Source organism: Panulirus ornatus, chromosome 64, assembly GCF_036320965.1.
Source record: "Panulirus ornatus isolate Po-2019 chromosome 64, ASM3632096v1, whole genome shotgun sequence".
Lineage (NCBI taxonomy): Eukaryota > Metazoa > Arthropoda > Malacostraca > Decapoda > Palinuridae > Panulirus > Panulirus ornatus.
In genome coordinates this window covers 18,335,896-18,356,532 of record NC_092287.1, presented here as the reverse complement: position 1 = coordinate 18,356,532, position 20,637 = coordinate 18,335,896, and the positions used below count along the sequence as shown (strand labels likewise).

Here is a 20,637-nt window from a genome sequence, read left to right as displayed (position 1 = left end):
GGTCATCAATGTATATCATGAAAAGAATTGGGCCTAGGATCGACTCCTGTGGCACACCAATCGTTACGTTAAGCCAATCTGAGGCTTCGCTGTTTAATGCTACACACTTTGAGTTTATGTAGAAGTCTTTTGCGAGGTACTTTATCGAAAGCCTTTTGGAAATCTAAATATGCTACATCAAACGGTAAGTTTGCGTCCCATTTCCAACAGATAACTAAGAAATTCCAGTAAATTTGTCAGGTAGGATCTTCTATAGCGGAAACCATGTTGGTTGTCTGATATGATTTTGTGTTCTAGAAACGTGACAATTTTATCTCGTATAATGTTTTCCATCATTTTACCGAACACTGACGTAGGGCTAAATGGGCGGTAGTTCAAAGCACACTTTTTGTCTCCTTTTAAATACGTAGGAGTAACATTTGCTAGTTTTCAGTCAGTTGGCACCTGACCATCCGATAGAGATTTGTTGACTATTTTCGTCATGGTGTATATCAGCTGTCTCCTGACCTCTTTTAAAAATCTTAGAGCTAAGTTATCTGGGCTGTTGGATTTGTTAGGATTTAATTGGTCCAGGTATTTAAGTACTTCAGAGCTCTTTATTTCTCTAACCTTCAACTCCTCTTCATCATATCCTTGAAATATTTTCATTGGTTGTGGTATTCAAGATGTTTCTTCAATTGTGAATACGGAGTTCAAAGTATGATATAGTATGGTGGCCATTTCCTTATCTTCAGTAGTGAGTGTATCGTGTTCGTTTTGTAATGGTCCAAGTCCTTCTTTTACTGTCTTCCTTTTGTTCATATTTTTGAAGAATTCCTTAAGATTATTCTTAACTCTCAAGGATGTCCTTTTTTCTTCGTCGCATTTACTCTGTTTATGACCCTCTTGCACTCTTTGGAGATTTTCAGTGGTTCCCATTTGATTTGAATGTCTTGTATGATTTCTTCTTTTGGCAAATTATTCTTTTATTATCCAATTCATCCATGATTGTTTTGAAATATTGCAAGTTCTCTTTGTAATTCGTAGAATGTTGATTTTCAATCTTGAGTAGTGTATTTTTAAAAATTATTCCACATTTCCTCTACTCTGTAAACATCAAGACGTTTTGTCCAATTGATACTGCGAATTTCTTCTCTAATGTTTTCAAAATTTGCTTGCCTGTAATCTAGAATCAAGACTGTCATTTACTTCATAATCTAAATTTATCTCTCATCAAACTGTGATCACTGTTTGACAAACTCTCATCTACTTCACAAGAATTGATTAAGTTTGTGTCACTGGTTAGGGCAAGATCAAGAATGTTTTTATCTCTAGTTGGTTTTTTTTAAGTTATAGAAAAGCGTTTTCAATAATTAGTTTCAGTAGTCTCGTTGCCTCTCGGTCACCTGTTAATGTGTTCCAGTATATGTTTGCAATGTCGAAGTCTCCTACTATGATAACTTCTTTATTGTTTATCATAGTATTGATTTCATTGTATAATATCGTCGTCGTCTTTTTGCTTAGAAGGTCTGTAAATAACACCGAGACGTAGTTTACTTTTGAACTTATCGATAATGTTTTTATAAAGTCGTGTGTGTGTGTGTGTGTGTGTGTGTGCGTGTGTGTACTGTGCTGATCTTAATAGCACTTACTCTATCAACGGAGATTAAAACTCCACCATCCACTCTGTACAAGCGATCTTTCGTAAATAGTTTGTATCCGGGGATTGCTAACTCGGCGATTGGGCGTTTATTACCAGAGTTGACCCACGTTTCTGATATTGTAGATAATGTTCGGTTATTCAGTAACTGCATGGGATAAGTTCATCGCGGTTCGTAATGATGCTCCGGGCATTTTTGTATATTAAACTTATTTTCCTCTGAATTGATTTCTGGATTGAATTTGCCCTTTTTTTTTATTGTTGGTATGTGTGTTTGTAGTGTCACTGTTAATGTGTTCGTGTACAGCAGCGGGAGAGAGACGGTTCTCCATCTGTTTTGGATTCGCCACCTTACTCAGTTCCTTCCCACAATGCCAGAGTTGACCCCAACTGGTATTACTGGACCTTGCTCTGCTAATTCCTCTGCTTGTGAGGTTACCGCTACGCGCCGAGGATCCCTACCGCCAAGGTAACATCCATCTTCCACTTGTTCCTTAGATCCACTTCACACTCGGATTTCCCTCCCTCCCTCCCTTCCCTACACACACATCTACTCCCTCCCCCTTCCTCCTAGTTCCACACTCAGATTCCCCCCTCCCACCACACATCTACTCCCTCACTCTTCCTCCTAGTTCCTTTGTTAGCTAGATCGTAATTTCCTCTGAGTAAATTATCGAAAAAAGGCCTGATATTTTCATCCAATACTCTACCAAGATGGGCTTTCCCTATTCCATTTAAGTGAAGACCATTCCCAGCGTACAAAGATCTATCATGACTAAAATGGTCCCACAGTAGACGTCTAAACACACTGTCCTCCTCCCTACAGAGAGCGTCGACCGTCCTGTTTATCCCCAGCATTCTACTGAGGGTATAGGAACCGACCACATACTGTGGCAGCAGTCCCGATGTCATAAGCTTTCTATGACTTTCCTTGAAATTTTTAATAAGTTTCCTATACCTTGCTAGTATTTTTTTTTTTTTCCAATCTCCCATTAACTGCATCGTTCGTCCCCACCTGAACGACGCAAATCACCTCCTCGGGGTTGTTTGAGACACTGTCGTCGAACATAGCCTGGATGTGATTCATCGTAGCAGATCTAAGACGTGGTTTTTAGCCCGTGCATGGTCAAGTTCTTCCCGTTTCTACCTTTCGTACAGTACCCCTGGACCTGATGTCTGATGATAGAATCCCCGACCTGGATGATGGATGCTACGTTCATCCTGTCCTTCATCATCCAGTACGCTAAACCTATCGTGAGTAGCTGGATGATGCTACAATCATCCTGTCCTTCATCCAGTACGCTGAACCTGTCGTGAGTGGCTGGATGATGGTACGATCATCCTGTCCATCATCATCCAGTACACTAAACCTATCGTGAGTGGCTGGATGATGTTATAATCATCCTGTCCTTCACCATCCAGTACGCTAAACCTATCGTGAGTGGCTGGATGATGCTACGATCATCCTGTCCATCATTCAGTACACTAAACCTATCGTGAGTGGCTGGATGATGGTATGATCATCCTGTCCTTCATCATCCAGTACAGTAAACCTATCGTGAGTGGCTGGATGATGCTACGATCATCCTGTCCATCATTCAGTACACTAAACCTATCGTGAGTGGCTGGATGATGGTATGATCATCCTGTCCTTCATCATCCAGTACAGTAAACCTATCGTGAGTGGCTGGATGATGATGTTACGATCATCCTGTCCTTCATCATCCAGTACAGTAAACCAATCGTGAGTGGCTGGATGATGGTATGATCATCCTGTCCTTCATCATCCAGTACACTAAACCTATCGTGAGTGGCTGGATGATGATGTTACGATCATCCTGTCCTTCATCATCCAGTACAGTAAACCTATCGTGAGTGGCTGGATGATGGTATGATCATCCTGTCCTTCATCATCCAGTACGCTAAACCTATCGTGAGTGGCTGGATGATGGTATGATCATCCTGTCCATCATCATCCAGTACGCTAAACCTATCGTGAGTGGCTGGATGATGATGTTACGATCATCCTGTCCTTCATCATCCAGTACAGTAAACCTATCGTGAGTGGCTGGATGATGGTATGATCATCCTGTCCTTCATCATCCAGTACGCTGAGAGTGGGAGGTTGGGTCAGTTGTTCGGTAATACGGCGATAAGTTTTTCTGGCAGGTTGGAAGGTGGAAGTATTTTCCATCTTCGTCTGTACGTCTGTTATCCTACTGTCCAAGCTATCTACCAGAGATGACCTACCTGTTGTGGCTATTTCCTGCATCGCAACTGCTTTCGCCGCCAAGAACCCAGCTTCCTCCTCCCCAACCTTTTCATCCTAACATCTAGTTTATCCAAGGCTTCGCAGTTTTCCCCAACACCTCCTCCTACCTCAGGTAGCTCCAGGTGTTATCTGTTATCCAAAGTAAAATTTGGGGAGTTTGCGCCTATGCCTAATGATATCATGAATGTAATCTACATCATGTTATGCTTTTATAGCGTAACAACTGTTATTACCAGTTTGATTGTTATCATTATCTTTACCAATATTATTATCACACAACCCTAGAAGCTCTTTTATAGCTGCTGGGGATATCCCCTCCTCCTTTCCTCTCTCTTTCATTTCCCAGCTCCTGTATGGAGCGTATCCTCAAGCCCCTGGACGAGCCCGCTTAAAGGGGTTCTGGTGTTGTATAAATACTTTAATAATGATAATTATAATAATGATGATAATAATGATAATAATAATGATAATAATAATAATTATAATAATAATAATAATAATAATAATAATAATAATGATAATAATAATAATAATAATAATAATAATAATAATTAGTTCACTTATTCATAACTACTCCAAGACCTTCTTAAAGCCTCCTGCGACCTAAGGCTGCGCTACTTCCTCTAGCAGGGAAACGTCGACTCCTTTATAAAGGGAAAAAGAAAAGACAAGGAAAAGCACTTTCGAATTTTGGAGGAAGTGAAAATCTTGTCTTTTGAAATGTGACTGGGCATAGTTATTGGGAAAGACATGAGAAGGTTGAGAGTTCCCGAGCTTCGACGTGTAGGGAGAGAAACAGTTATCAAAACGGCCCACCCTTCCGTTGCCATCGGCTACACAAAAATCAAGTGACGCAGTAGCTTGCCGAGTATTGCGTGGTCTAGCTACTGGTGGGGGAACACAAGCATCCAGCCCTCGGGTGCAAAAACCAAAGTAATACCTATAGAAGAGGGAAAGTGAACCAACATTGCGGCGTTTGGTAAGAGGGTTAAGTTTGGAAGTTAGCGTGAGACAGTGTATAAGTTGGACCACTTTCGACTCAACTCTGTCAAGTAAGGATGCAGAGCTAGAACCACCCCAGATGTGAGAGTAGTACTACATACAATGACGAATCAATCCCTTGTATAAAGGGAGCAACTGTTTCGACATCTAAACAGGACGTCCAGTTTCTTAGAGGCAGACTTAAAAGTAAAACTACATAAAACGCAGGCTCAAGCCGATAAACCATTACCTAACCAAATGAATAAACTCTAAACCAAATGAAACGGTCTTAATTCAAAGAAGCTAGACCCACACACAATGAATCAGAGTTAAACCCATTGAAACAGACTTACACCAACTGATTCACAATTTGGATCAAAAGGAACCACAGTTTTGGGTGTGACACAGACCTAAAACAAGTGAGACTCATACATAAACCAAATAAAGAATCTTCCACCAAAAGAGCCAGTCTTAAACCAGATGGTCATAGAATTAAACCAAATAAAGAATCTTCCACCAAAAGAGCCAGTCTTAAACCAGATGGTCATAGAATTAAACCAAATAAAGAATCTTCCACCAAAAGAGCCAGTCTTAAACCAGATGGTCATAGAATTAAACCAGATAAACTACTGGCTTAAACTAAATAAACTAGAGTAAAACCAAAAAATGGTGTAGTGGTTAGCGTTCCTGACCGTGACGCATTCACGGGCCGCTCAGGGTCGAGCGCATAGGTTCAGATCCTGGTTGCGGCAGTCGGTCCACAGTCAACCCAGCTGTTCATCCATCCCTCAGTGTTGGTCGATAAAATAGGTACCTGGCTCAAGCTAGGGTATATATATATATATATATATATATATATATATATATATATATATATATATATATATATATATATATATATGTATATATATATATATATATATATATATATATATATATATATATATATATATATATATATATATATATGTATATATATATATATATATATATATATATATATATATATATATATATATATATATATATATATATATATATATATATATTTATAACGTTAATAGGATGGCCATGATTAAGGCCTCAGCTGCCAGTGCTGTCTTAGCCAATATAAACAAAAGATGAAGCAAAGACATGACCCAAATGAACAAGTCTTAAACCAGAATAACCAGACTTACGATAGATATAAACCATCAAATTGAAATAGATTAAGCACAAACTTACACAAAACTAACCAAAAAAATATAAGTAGAATGGGCTATAAACATAAGCCAAGGCAAATACAGACCTATAGCAAATGAACCACAGATTTTAAACCAAGGGTATCCTAAACTTAAACCAAAGGAAACATTCTTAAACCAAACGAATCACAGACTTACACGAAAGGTACTGTAGACTTAAACCCAGTGAAGCATAATTAAACCAGATTAACTTCAGATTTAAACTATATAAACCCAATGACTCACAGTCTTAAACCAAATGAACCATAGATTAAAACCAAAGAAGGCATAGATTTAAACCTAATGTATCACAATCTTAAACCACATAAACCAAAGATTTAAACCTAATGTATCACAATTTTAAACCACATAAACCAAAGATTTAAACCTAATATATCACAATCTTAAACCACATAAACCAACGATTTAAACCTAATGTATCACAATCTTAAACCAAATAAATCAAAGATTTAAACCTGATGTATCACAATCTTAAATAACATAAACCAAAGATTTAAACCTAATGTATCACAATCTTAAACCACATAAACTGAAGATTTAAATCTAATGTATCACAATCTTAAACCACATAAACCAAAGATTTAAACCTAATGTATCACAATCTTAAACCACATAAGTTAAAGATTTAAACCTAACGTATCACAATCTTAAACCACATAAACCAAATATTTAAACCTAATATATCACACTCTTAAACCACATAAACCAAAGATTTAAACCTGATGTATCACAACCTTAAATCTCATAAACCAAAGATTTAAACCTGATGTATCACAATCTTAAACCACATAAACCAAAGATTTAAACCAAAGAATCCACACACAGTGTCGGGCCAACGTTACCAAAGGTTTCAACAAAATGGATTTCACGGCCCAGGTTTGGAGACAACTTTAACCACAATCACCGCAGGATCGACTTACATCACGCAGCTGATCATTATAAATGCTAATGTTATAGTATGAAAAATTATAAGTGTTAGAATGACACTGAATCATTCATATATGAGCTATTTACCACCATAACCCGAGAATCGAACCCTGGACCATCTGTGGGGTAGCCGGTCAACCCAACCCCACAATGAAAAATCGTAAGTGTTAGCATGGGATTGAATCATTCATATATAAGCTATTTACCACCATAACCCGAGAATCGAACCCTGGACCATCTGTGGGGTAGCCAGTCAGCCCAAGCAACACAACACACACACACACACACGTCAGATGGGATGACATCAATGTCAGTTGTGTGGCAAGGACTAACTAACGTGTGTGGTTCATGTTGTGTGGTTAACCACAGCAATTAACGCGTACGTAAAAGCCACAAGAGTTCAGCCGAGGAAGTGGGAGGATGATGGCGATCTCCCACGAGGGATGGGGAGACGGTGTGGTATTCTCCCCCTGGGTGGAAGAACGGCGACAAATGATCGTTCAAGACGGCAGTGAACGGCTGGGGGATTACCCTCCCACATGACAGACGATCGTGTGTCTCGGAGTCGGTCGCCGGTCCTCCCTCCCTCCCTCCGCCGTGGGGTCCAGACATAGCACTTGGCTCCATCAGTCCTATGTACGTGAGGGAATCCAAAGCTAGAGTCGTCCTCCACCACACACTAGCCTGGGTTATCCAAAGCTCGAGTCGTCCTCCACCACACACTAGCCTGGGTTATCCAAAGCTCGAGTCGTCCTCCACCACACACTAGCCTGGGTTATCCAAAGCTCGAGTCGTCCTCCACCACACACTAGCCTGGGTTAGTACAGTGACAACACACCCCCGGCCCTTAGGAAGAGAGGATGGGGTGGTGGTGGTGGTGGTGAAGGGCTGATGAGCGAAGGATAATGATGTCTGATTGACCCTTATTGACTGGATGCCTATGAGGACCCAGAGAATAGGAAGGGGGTGCAGGGGGCTAATGACGTCACAGTATACAGTAACGCAATTTTTACTAACGAATTGTGTCACTTGTGAACCATTGGCTGGGATATTTGTTCTTCGTGGTCATCAATGTCTTTTCGTCTTTGTTGTTCATTTGAATGACCATGTCCCACTGGGTTTAAGTCGATCACTGGACGAACATCGAAGGATATTCATCCCTAGGTGTGGCGTTCTTAAACCCATACGAATAACAGATTTCAACCAAATACAGACAAAGACAGACTTTATGTCAAACAAACCACAGTGCTCAAATACGTGAATCATATACACAACAAATGTTCAACCAGAACAAATCAGTTTATTACCGCAAGTAACCCAAAGTCATAAACCAATATGAAAACAAAAATGCAACCAGGCCAGTCACATACTTGAAATCAACGGATGACCAAATTGTACTGAAGGAACCACAAAAACATATTAATCAACTCACTAAATAACTAATTAACATAACACTCACCAAATGTAGATGTTGGCTGATCCCGTTGAATACGCGCATGCGTGCGAGCCCGTTGTGTATATATATACGCACACCAAGCCGTCACTGAAATCATGATACCTTATATTAGAATGAAAGGCGTCTCGACTTATCTAATATACCCAAAATAGAATAGTGCTGGGGCTTAAGGAACAGAAAACGGAAATAAGAATGACATCGGCGAAGAATGGCAATTACACATCATAGGATGAACAGTTATATGATACATACCACAAAGGGAACGAATCATAACACACAGATATGATCATCATATGAAGAACATACATCAAGGATCAATTCAAGAAGAAAAATGAACATACAAACTTACACACACACTGTTCTTTTCTTCTTCCTTAGTAAGAAATGTTATCCGGAGTTCCATATGGTTTTTCTTCCAGGAGCACCTACAGACCGAGATCCAGTGTCCACAAAATGCGCACGTGTGAGAATTCTTGTCGTCTTCAGGACCTGGAATGGACCAAAGGCTTTATTCCTCTCGAGCTATACTAGTGGGAGTCTCACTTACTTTAAACGTCTAGGCATCTAAACTTCCTACATAGTCAGCACATAAAAAGGAAAAAAAGGTTGAAAAGGAAAATGTGTGATTTCCAGTACATCTATTTTTACTCTCAGCTGCAGGTGTTAGTGGTGAGGGTAGGTGTCAGTCGTACTGGGGAAGGTTAGCCAGCTAGGGCCGTCTTATGCTAAGGGTTCCCCTCTAGTGGCGTGCCGCAGGGCCCTATCTTGGCACCGCTGTTATTGCCTATGTCTCTAGAGGGACTCCAATTGTCCTTCAGTGTGTTTCCAGAGGACCCTAAGCTGACGAAGGACGTGGAGGAGGTCTGAGAAGGTCGAGAGAGAGAGAGAGAGAGAGAGAGAGAGAGAGAGAGAGAGAGAGAGAGAGAGAGAGAGAGCAGCCATAACCCTGTCCACGACTGAAGTGAGAGAAAGACGAGGGGAAAGTTGAGGGGGCCCCCTTAATCGATGCGACTAAGTTGACATGGAGTAGTTCAGTGTGTGAGGAGGTGAGGCACACATGACCCTGAGTTGCAGGCGACCCTGGGAAGAGGTGAACGAATACCCTTTCTGTAATACACTAGCCAACCATTGCTATATACAAAAAGGAAGCCATCCTGTCTCTGCTGCTTAGAGTAGCGCGCGCCCTCAGGAGCCTCATAGTGAAGAGGTTCTTGAGGTAACACCAGATCCATCCTCCCCTCCCTCCCTCCTCCTCAGAAAGGCGTCCTGGGGTAATCATGAATTAGATATTTACATAATCATATATACTTGTGTATGCATGCCTTGCTTAGCTGGTCCTGTGTGTAATTAGCTGCTAATATAGATGGGGAGGTTCTGAAATACGATCAGCGTTGCATAAACGTTAGCCAGATGACATTTCAATCCATTTAGTAAGAAAAAAAAAATATATAAATAAAGTTATAAATGAAGTAACGAGTAAGGAAGACCCGGCCTGAGCAACGATTTAATCATTAATATGCAAATTAGAGATCTTATTACCCCCCAAATCCTCTCGTCTCCCCCCCCCCCCTCCTCCTGGTAGCCCAGCCTAGCCACGGGATGAGGGAAGAGGTGGTGGAGTGGGTAGCGGTAGAGGGGACGGGGAGGAATGGGTGGTAGTGGGGGTTCAGAGAAGGTGGAGGACTGGGTGGTATGGGGGTTCAGAGGAGGGGGGACGGGGAGTGAGTGGTGGTGGGAGAATAGGGGAGAAGGAGGAATGGATAGTGGTGGAGATACGGGGGGAAGGGGTAGTAATGGGTGGTGGTAGATACGTGGGTGGTGCTGGTGTAGGGGATGGGGTTGAACAACATTATAAACACGGCAGAACAGCAGCACGAAGGACTGAAGATAACACCAGTCGGTTCATACCGGAAGAAGCAGTCCAGTAAGTATGGCAGACACTTGAGGACGAAGAGGATACAAGCTACAGACAAATCCCAGATCTGGACAACACTACAAGCATGGATCACCCTTGGTTCCCTCCAAGCCTCAAAACACTCAGGGAGGCTCCTTGTCAACCATCGATGTACACAATGAACAATGTTTGGCTTGGCTTAGTGAATCTCCTTCACATAAACAAAGATGCAACACTATTATCTTTATAACACATACACCACCCACAGTCTACCGGGGTATATATATGTAAGGCACCAAAAACACACTTCCTGATAATCCTCCACATGCATAAAAAAATCTTACCCCATACACCTGTACACACTTCGGTCTTCCCTTCCATATCAAACTATCCCTTCTCCTGTCCCACCTCTTCTTCCTTTCTTCCTACCTAGTAAAAGAAAAGAGAAGGAGGCTACAGACATGTCACACACGAGGGGTAATGTTCAATGTAAAAGAAACAGAGATCACTGGGAGGCACCGTTACACAGTAAGGTGCACTGAAGGCCAACATACCTAGTGAACAAGGAGGAACTCAGAAGAGCAATGGTTGGATGTGACCGATGGAAAGCAGGGCGAGGACAAACGATATAAGAAAGCCAGGCGTATAGTGTGAGGGCAGACACGGGACATCAGTTGAGGATCGAGATCGGATCAGTCCATTTTGAACCTCAGTGAGGCCAGGAGAGGCAGAGTGCAAATGATAATGGACGAAGGAAGGTAGACTGGTAGTAGATGGGAAAGAACTGAAGTATAAGGATCGACGATCTAAGATTAAACAAACCCCAATATTGCTGGAGTGGGGAAGACAAAACTTACTAAATAAGACGAAGGTGGACGTGGGAGTGGGTATCTTATCAAAGGACAGCCCTGGAGTTTCAGACAATACTGGTGGATGACCCATTCAGGCAGTACTTACTGGGAGGAATAAGTGGCGTAGGGAACTGCAATGTGGTGTTTATAATCCTCCAAAGAACTTAAATGAACCATGATAAATAACATTGATAATGAGGAAACAATCAGGTATGATATGTGAAGCAGGGAAATGCGTATCTCTCAGAAATAGCATTGTTCCAAATTTCTGCTATAAAAAGACGGTAGGAGAAATAAAATCTCGTGGACGAAGAGAGCAACAGGAACACAAGTCCACAGACAGTATATACGCAAGAATATTTCCTGTATTCAATATGTCACTTAGCACACTAGAACAGAGGGGCTGGTACACTACCATCACGCACACGGCCCTTCACCACCCCCACAGCTCAACCTCACGCCCATGACCCACCACCAAATCCATGGTCCAACACCACCACCACCACCCCGGCAGAACTTATCTTTATATCTTATCTTTACACAGAGCAACATATGGAAGCTCCAAATCTCGTATTTACTGCGCCAGTTCAAAAAAAGAAAGTGGTGACAATGCATGAGTTTGACTCTATGGTAAATGAGGACATAAACAGAAGAGAACAGAGGCCAGACTCTGGGAAAATATTCATTATACTGGGAAGTTGCACAGAACTAACCAATGTCTATGGGACCATTGATTAGGATGAGAAGTTCTGCCTTATGCGAAGTTGTTAGGGTAAGTTCTGTGTAGTGTATATTACTGGAGTAGGAGTATGGTTGTCCTCAGCTGTGGATGATACAAACATTGTAAGGTTCGTAAATAGTGGAATGGAATGCATCATCTTACAAGGGGACCTAGGCAAACTCCAAAGTTGGTCTGATCCATGTTGGATGACCTTCAACCCAAGGAAATGTAAAGTAATGATGGTGGTACAGGTGAAAGAAGAGCTCGATATGGATATTGTCCTGCGGGAAAAAGCTGCAGGAAGCAATGTTGCCACAACTGTGAAGGAGACGACATACTGTCTACAGGGAATATACAACAACCTTTCCCTAGCGTACACCCGCACTTAGATGCACACACACACTACACAAAGTCCATGCCACCCATCACCACCCACTAGCCCTGCCACCCATCACCACCCACTGGCCCTGCTACCCACCACTGTTCACTGGCCCTGCCACGAATCACCATTCAATGGCCCTACGACCCTCAATATCGAATGGCCTTGCCACCCATCACTATCCACTGGCCCTGCCAACCACCACGACCCACTGGCCCTGCCATCCATCACCACCCACTGGTCCTGCTGCCCATCACTACCCACTGGCCCTGCCAACCATCATCTTCCACTGGCTCTGCCACCCATCACTACCCACTGGCCTCACCACCCTCTTCTACCCACTGGCTATGCCACCCATCATCACTCACTGACTCTACCACCCATCACTATCCACTGACCCTGTCACCCACCACTACCCACTGGCTCTGCTACCCATCAGCACCACTATTACCTGGTGGCTCTGCCACCCATCAGCACCGCCACCTAACATCTCTGAGACCCACCACCACTACGAACACCTACCACCCTTGCCACCTATCACCACCACCGTAACTACCACTTACCATCACCCAACCATCACTTACCCTCCCTGCCGCCCACCAACGCCCAATCCCACTAACGTCCCTGCCACCCACCATCAACACCACCAACGTCCTTGCCACCCACTATCACCCATTGTCCCTACCACCCACCATCACTGCCACCCCTGTGACCCATCACGATCCCGCCCACGACCTAACACTATACCACTACCATCACCACCACGTCCAGTCATCATGTCCACGACCCATCACCACCACCACCCTGAAACCTACGGCTCACTATCACCACAACCACAGCCCACCACTATCACCACAGCCCACTACCTCCACCACCACAAACAACAATCTCCACCACACGCACGGCCCACCAACACCACACCTGAATACCACCGTACCACTACAATCCCTCACCCACCCCTCCCTGCCGCAACCACAGCCCACCACCAACATGATCCCCTGAGGGCACACCCACACCTCCATCCCTACAGCCCACCACCATCATGGCCCACCCCACGAACTCCCCTCCTTACCTCTCACGGCCCACCGTCACGACCATGACTACGACCTACCACCACCACCACTACCACCACCACAATTCCTGTGTCCACGACCACCACAACTACCACAATTCCAGTGTCCACGACCACTACACCACCACCAATACCACAATTCCAGCGTCCACGACCACTACACCACCACAATTCCAGTGTCCACAACCACCACCACTACTACCACAATTCCAATGTCCACGACGACGACGACGACCACTACCACCACTACCACAATTCCAGTGTCCACGACCACTACACCACCACTACCACAATATCAGTGTCCACGACCACCACTACCACAATTCCAGTGTCCAGGACCACCACACCGCCACCACTACCACACTTCCAGTGTCCACGACCACCACACCACCACCACTACCACCACCATCACGCTCACGGCTCACCACCGCCCCTAACAACCCAACCTCACGCCCACCACCCACCATCAAGCCCAGGGCGGGCCCACCACCACCACCACCGTCACCCCTTGAACAACCCACCCCTCGCGCCCCCCCTTAGTGGGAAAGCAGATTTACCGTAATCCTGGTCCATACTGGGATCCTGTGTGGCCTCTTCTGGTGTACTGGGAGCCACCTCCCCAGTACACAGTCCTCCCCCGGTGTGCGTCCACACACGCTGCCTCACTCACACCACCACCTGCCTCGTCCGTCCACCACCTCACTGGCAGGACTGCTTCAGTAGCCGTCCGGACCTGCTCGAATCTCAGGGTTCGAACCTGTTCGAACTGGTGCACCAGTGAGCGTGTTAAGTGCTGGACCACCATTACCGCCAACTGCCACCCACCCACTCCTGCCGCCCACTACCACCCACCCACTCCTGCCGCCCACTACCACCCACCCACTCCTGCCGCCCACTACCACCCACCCACTCCTGCCGCCCACTGTAACCCTCACCACGACACCACCGCCGCCCACAACACCTCCACCGCCCACTAGCACCCACCAACTCCCCCCCCCCTCCCATACCACTACCACCCAGCCAGCCACCCACCGCCGCCCACCAGGCCAGCTCACATTACGCCCCCCGGGCCCACCCTGGCAACCCTCACAAGTTATGATTTAAGGTCGTGTTATCATTTTAATTGGTGTCGCTGGCCATAGCAGTGTCTCTCACTCGGTTATGGCCATTGACACAGATCGTCCGAGGTCATGCCTGGAGGGGGGGGGTTGTTTAGGCGCTCCTGACCACCCCTAGTAACATGGGCGTAACCCCTCAGCCACACCACTTGGAGGGAAGGGGAGGGGGGTAGGAGGGGGGAGGAGGACAAGCCAACACAATATCCCTTTAACTCCACACGTCAACAGAGGGGAAGGAAGGGAGGAGGTGTGGTGGGGTGTTTACCCCCTTGGGTCCCGGGTGTTGTGAGTGTAACTGGGGCTTACGTCTGAGCGTCCAGGTCATGAGGGAGTGGACTGAAGTGGCCCGGTAATGAGGGGGGGAACTGGGTCATATGTGAGGTGTGTGTGTGTGTGTGTGTGTGTGTGTGAGAGTTAAGGTGGGCACCCCGCAGGGAGGCGGACGGAGCTGGTTCAGGCTGCCTGCGCCCCCCTGCTGCTAGACATTACCCAGACCAACCCCACCACACACTCCTGCCCTCCCGCCCCTCCCTCACTACTGCCCTCCCTCACTCCATCCTGCCCTCCCTCACTCCATCCTGCCCTCCCTCACTCCATCCTGCCCTCACTCACTCCCTCACTACTGCCCTCCCTTACTAATGCCCTCTCTCACTCACTCCTGTCCTCCCTCACTCTCTCCTGTCCTCACTCACTCTCTTCTGCCCTCCCTCACTCACTCCTGCCCTCCCTCACTCTCTCCTGCCCTCCCTCACTCTCTCCTGCCCTCCCTCACTCTCTCCTGCCCTCCCTCACTCACTCCTGACCCTCCCTCACTCCCTCCTGCCCTCCCTCACTCCCCCCTGACCCTCCCTCACTCACCCCTGACCCTCACTCACTCTCTCCTGCCCTCCTTCCCCTCTCCACCCTTACTCATGCCTGCCCTCCCTAACTCCTCCCCTCTTACTATCCCTCAGTCCTTACTTCCCACAACCCATCCTGCTTCACTCTTGCCCTCCCTCATTCCTGCTCCTATGCCCTCCCTCCCTCCCTCCAATACAACCATACCACAGCACAGTCCTCCCTACTTTCCTCTACAACCGAGCTCTTCCTCCAACCTTCCCTCCCTCAAGACAGCCCTCCTATCCTCACTCCCCCAACACAGCCCTCCTACCTTCCCTCCCCAACACAAACATCTCCCTTCGTCAGCAGGCTCTATCATCTCCAACACAACCATTCGCCCTCGGACAAAACCCTTCATCCTTCTCCAACACAACCATCTCAAATTCCTCCCACATTTAGGACAACTCGCATCCTTCCTCCATAACAGATGGCTCCACCTTCGAATACAACCTCAGTATTCTTATCTCCAACACAACCTCATCCTAGCTTCTCCAACACAAGCTATATTTCTCCCCTCTGCATCCCAGTAGCCCCCAGGTCCAGCAATATACCATAGCTCCACGTTCTAGGATAACTATTTCTATAGAACTTCTTCGTCAGCCATAGCCTGTGTGTTGACTACCCATTCCTCCTTCACCTCTGCTACCGCCAACATGAACACAGGAACATGGAACGTGAACCAAAATATACAATGCACCGGCAGACGTAAACATGAACACGTAAATGTAAATGAAGTGGGAAAGTACAGGAACACAATGAAGCGGGACGACAAATAAAGACTTTAACAAAAGTATCAAAATACCGTAAAAGTCGTGTACGATATTGAGGGGTAAAAGGTGATATAATACAGGAGAATCATACTACAAGATCAATTAGGAATACAGATACGAATAAATACAGGAAATATAGGAGTATACATAGGAAGATAGGAAAATACATCAGATTAATGCTGATATAATGAATGTAAAGGAAATTAGATTTCTGAGGAGGATGAATACAGGACAATACAATACAATGCAACACAACACAATATCATTCATCAACAATGTAGAGAACATGTAAAAAATGATAATAACAAATAAAACCACCAGAAATGATAGACAACTGATACACCGAAGATAAAATGATGCATATTGATAATAGGAGAACTATATGTATGTATATATATATATATATATATATATATATATATATATATATATATATATATATATATATATATATATGTATATATATAGTAAATGATAAAATAAAACGAATAATAAAAAAGTAGGTGGGGGGATGAAGGTATTGGGAGAAGAGGGGAGGGGATCCCTTATTTGGATTTGACCTCGTATGGTGATGATGAGAGAGAGAGAGAGAGAGAGAGAGAGAGAGAGAGAGAGAGAGAGAGAGAGAGAGAGAGAGAGAGAGAGAGAGAGAGAGAGAGAGAGAACAGAAGAAAGCGGTTCTGAATATATATATATAGGCGTGTAAAAGAGAGATTTCTGGAAGTTAATGTGCCGAGCGAGGCAGCTGGTGAGATGTCTGATTACTATATTGTGGAGATGAAGGTGAAGATTTGTAGAGGTTTTCAAAACAGAGGAGAAAATGTTGGGGAGAAGAGAATGGTGCGAGTAAGTGAGCTTGGAAAGGAGACTTGTGTGAGGAAGTACCAGGAGATATTGAGTATAGAACGGCATAAGGTGAGAGCAAATGACGCAAGGGGAGTGGGTGAGGAATGGGATGTATTAAGGGAAGCAGTGATGGCTTGCGCATAAGATGCATGTGGCATGAGAAAGGTGGGAGGTGGGAAGATTAGAAAGGGTAGTGAGTGGTGGGATGAAGAAGTAATGTTCTTAGCGAAAGAGAAAAGAGAAGCGTTTGATCGATGTTTACAAGGAAGGAGTGCAAATCAATGGGAGATGTATAAAAGAAAGTGACAAGAGGTCAAGAAGAAGGTGCAGGGACTGAAGAAAGGGCAAATGAAAGTTGGGGTGAGAGAGTCATTTAACTTTATGGAGAATGAAAAGATAAATTGGAAGGAGGTAAATAATGTGAATAAGACAAGAGATCAAACGGGAACATCAGTGAAGGGGGCAAAGGGGGAAGTGATAACAGGTAGTGATGGAGTGAGAGGGAGATGGAGTGATTATTTTGAAGGTCTGTTGAATGTATTTGATGACAGAGTGATAGGATGGTGTGCAAAGTGAGAGGGTCAGGGAAAATGGTTTGGTTAAGAGAGAAGAAGAGGTGGTGAAAGCTTTGCGGAAGACGAAATCCCGAAAGGCGGCGGCTTTGGATGGTATTGCAGTTGAATTTATTAAAGAAGGGGGTGACTGTGTTGTTGACTGGTTGGTGAGGATATTCAATGTATGTATGGATCATGGTGAAGTGCTTGAGGATTGGCGGAATGCATGCATAGTGTTATTGTGCGAAGGTAAAGGGGATAAAGGTGAGTGTTCAAACTAGAGACATAAGTTTGTTGAGTATTCCTGGAAATTGTACGGCAAGCTATTGATTGAGAGGGTGAAGGCATGTACAGAGCATCAGACTGGGGAGGACCGGTGTGGCTTCAGAAGTGGTAAAGCATGTTTGGATTAGATGTTTGCTTTGAAGAATGTGTATGAGAAATACTTAGAAAAACAGATGGATTTGTATGTAGCATTTATGGATCTGGAGAAGGCATATGATAAGGTTGATAGAGATACTTTGTGGAAGGTCTTAAGAGAATATGGTGTGGGAGGCAAGTTGCTGGCAGTGAAAAGTTTTTATCAAGGATGTAAAGCATGTGTACGAGTAGGAACAGAGGAGAGTGACTGGTTCCCAGTGAAGGCCGGTCTGCGGCAGAGGTGTGTGATGTCTCCATGGTTGTTTAATTTGTTAATGGATGGGGTAGTTAGGGAGGTAATGCAAGAGCTTATGAGAGAGGGGCGAGTATGCAGTCTTATGGAGATGAGTGGGCCTAGGAAGTGAGTCAGTTGTTGTTCGCCGGTGATACAGCACTGATGGCTGATTCGAATGAGAAGCTACAGAAGTTGGTAACCGAGTTTGAGAAAGTGTGTGAAAGAAGAAAGTTGAGAATAAATGTGAATAAGAGCAAAGTTATTAGGTTCAGCAGGGTTGAGGGACTGAGTTTGAGAAAGTGTGTGAAAGGAGAAAGTTGAGAATAAATGTGAATAAGAGCAAGGTCATTAGGTTCAGCAGGGTTGAAGGTCAAATTCGATGAAATGTAAGTTTGAATGGAGAAAAATCGGAGGAAGTGAACTGTTTTAGATATATGGGAGTGAATTCAGCAGCGGATGGAACAATGGAAGCGGAAGTGAGTCACAAGGTGGGGGAAGGGGCGAAGAAGGAGCGATGAAGAATGTGTGGAAAGAGAGAACATTATCTCGGACACCAAAAATGGGTATGATTGAAGGAATAGTGGTTCCAAAATCGTCATACGGTTTTGATGCACGGGCTGTAGATAGGGTTGTGCGGAGGATGGCGGATATGTTGGAAATGAAATGCTTGAGGACAATATGTGGTGTGAGGTGGTTTGGTCGAGTAAGTAACAGAAGGGTAAGAGAGATGCGTGGTAATAAAAAGAGTGTGGTTGACAAAACAGAAGACAGTGTGTTGAAATGGTTTGGGCATGTGGAGAGAATGACTGAGGAAAAGTTGACATAGAAGATATATATGTCAGAGGTGGAGGGAACAAGGAGAAGCGGGAAACCAAACTGGAGGTGGAAGGATAAAGTGAAAAAGATTTTGAGCTATCGGGGCCTGAACATGCAGGAGGGTGAAAGGCGTGCAAGGAGTAGGGTAAATTGGAACGATGTGGTATACCGGGGTCAACGTACTGTCAATGAACTGAACTAGGGTATGTGAAACGTCTGTGGTTTACCTCACACGTTTCACATACTCTGGTTCAGACCATGTAAAGGTCTTTGGGGCCTGGATGTGGATAGGGAGCTGTGGTTTCGGTGCATTACACATGGCAGCTAGAGACTGAGTGTGAACGAATGTGGCCTTTTTTGTCTGTTTTTCTGGAGCTACCTCGATGAAACGGGAGTTAGCGATGCTGTTTCCTGTGAGCGGGTATCGCCAGGAATGAATGAGGCCAAGTGAGTATGAATATGTACAAAAGTATATACGTATATGTCTGTGTATGTGCATGTACGTATATGTGTATATTTTGATATGTATAAGTACGTATGTATATGTAGGTGCATGGGCACATATATATATCTATATCTATATATATATATATATATATATATATATATATATATATATGTGTGTGTGTGTGTGTGTGTGTGTGCGTGCGTGTATATGAGTGGATGGGCCGTCCTTCGTCTGTTTCCTGGCGCTCCCCAACTGACGCGAGGAAACAGTGATCAATACATAGAATTATACACATTAGAAAACGAAGATACAGTGGATGAAGACTGACCCCCTAATATAAACATTGTTGCCGTTGATGAAACACAAGCTGTCCCTCGGGCCGTTTAGTAAGATTGTAAGTACTGCAAGTGGCCTCGCAAGTGTTAAGTATTCAAGTGACATATACGGAGATATGGAAACATTGTCACTGGCTAAATCAGGTCTGGATATTGCTCTGTGATCCTTTGTAAGTACTGTAATTATATCTCTAAATATCGTACATCTAAGCACACACACACACACACACATACACACACACACACACACACACACACACACACAGTTAATCAGGCTGAGGGCTTCTGTGGGAAGGGTTGTAGAGGATGATGTAAGGATATGTTTCGTACTGAATAACAAATTCAGAGGTGTTTTTCACAATGGAAGACATGATAACCCCATCACCAGTGAGATGGGAACGGGGAAGTCGTCTTGGATAAGTCTGAAATTTCCAGAAAAAACATCAACAGACCATCAAGAGACCTTAACCAAGTAAAGCTCATGGTCCTGTTTCTCTACATGGGCTGAAGACGTGTCCAGCTCGTCGCTGGGGGAAGGTAAGGCAACATGGCAGTGGAAAACAGCCAGCATCGTACATACTTTTGACATACGAGATTTGGAAATTGCCAGTAACCTACAGACCAGCCTTTCTGACGAGTGTGGTCCGTACGAACACTGGAATAGATGCTCAGGAAGGAAGTGGATAAGCACTCGTAATAGAGATAATACCTAAACGCGAAAGAACATAGATTCAGAGAGAGGGAGCTATGCCTAACAAACCTTTTAAATTTCTACGAGAGAGT

General features: G+C 44.5%; 1 long non-coding RNA gene across 6 annotated transcripts in view; it reads right to left on the bottom strand.

Annotated features, from left to right (window-relative positions):
* The window catches only part of LOC139746129 (uncharacterized), a 218,941-nt gene extending 204,797 nt beyond the window's left edge, over window positions 1–14,144 (bottom strand). For all 6 annotated transcript variants that reach the window (XR_011712073.1, XR_011712069.1, XR_011712072.1 and 3 more), the window contains exons 1-3: window positions 13,991–14,144; window positions 8,866–9,005; window positions 8,520–8,603 (exon numbers count right to left, since the gene is read on the bottom strand). This is a non-coding gene — a long non-coding RNA (uncharacterized lncRNA). The remainder of the gene's footprint in view (window positions 1–8,519; window positions 8,604–8,865; window positions 9,006–13,990) is intronic.
* Window positions 14,145–20,637: the final 6,493 nt, after the last annotated feature.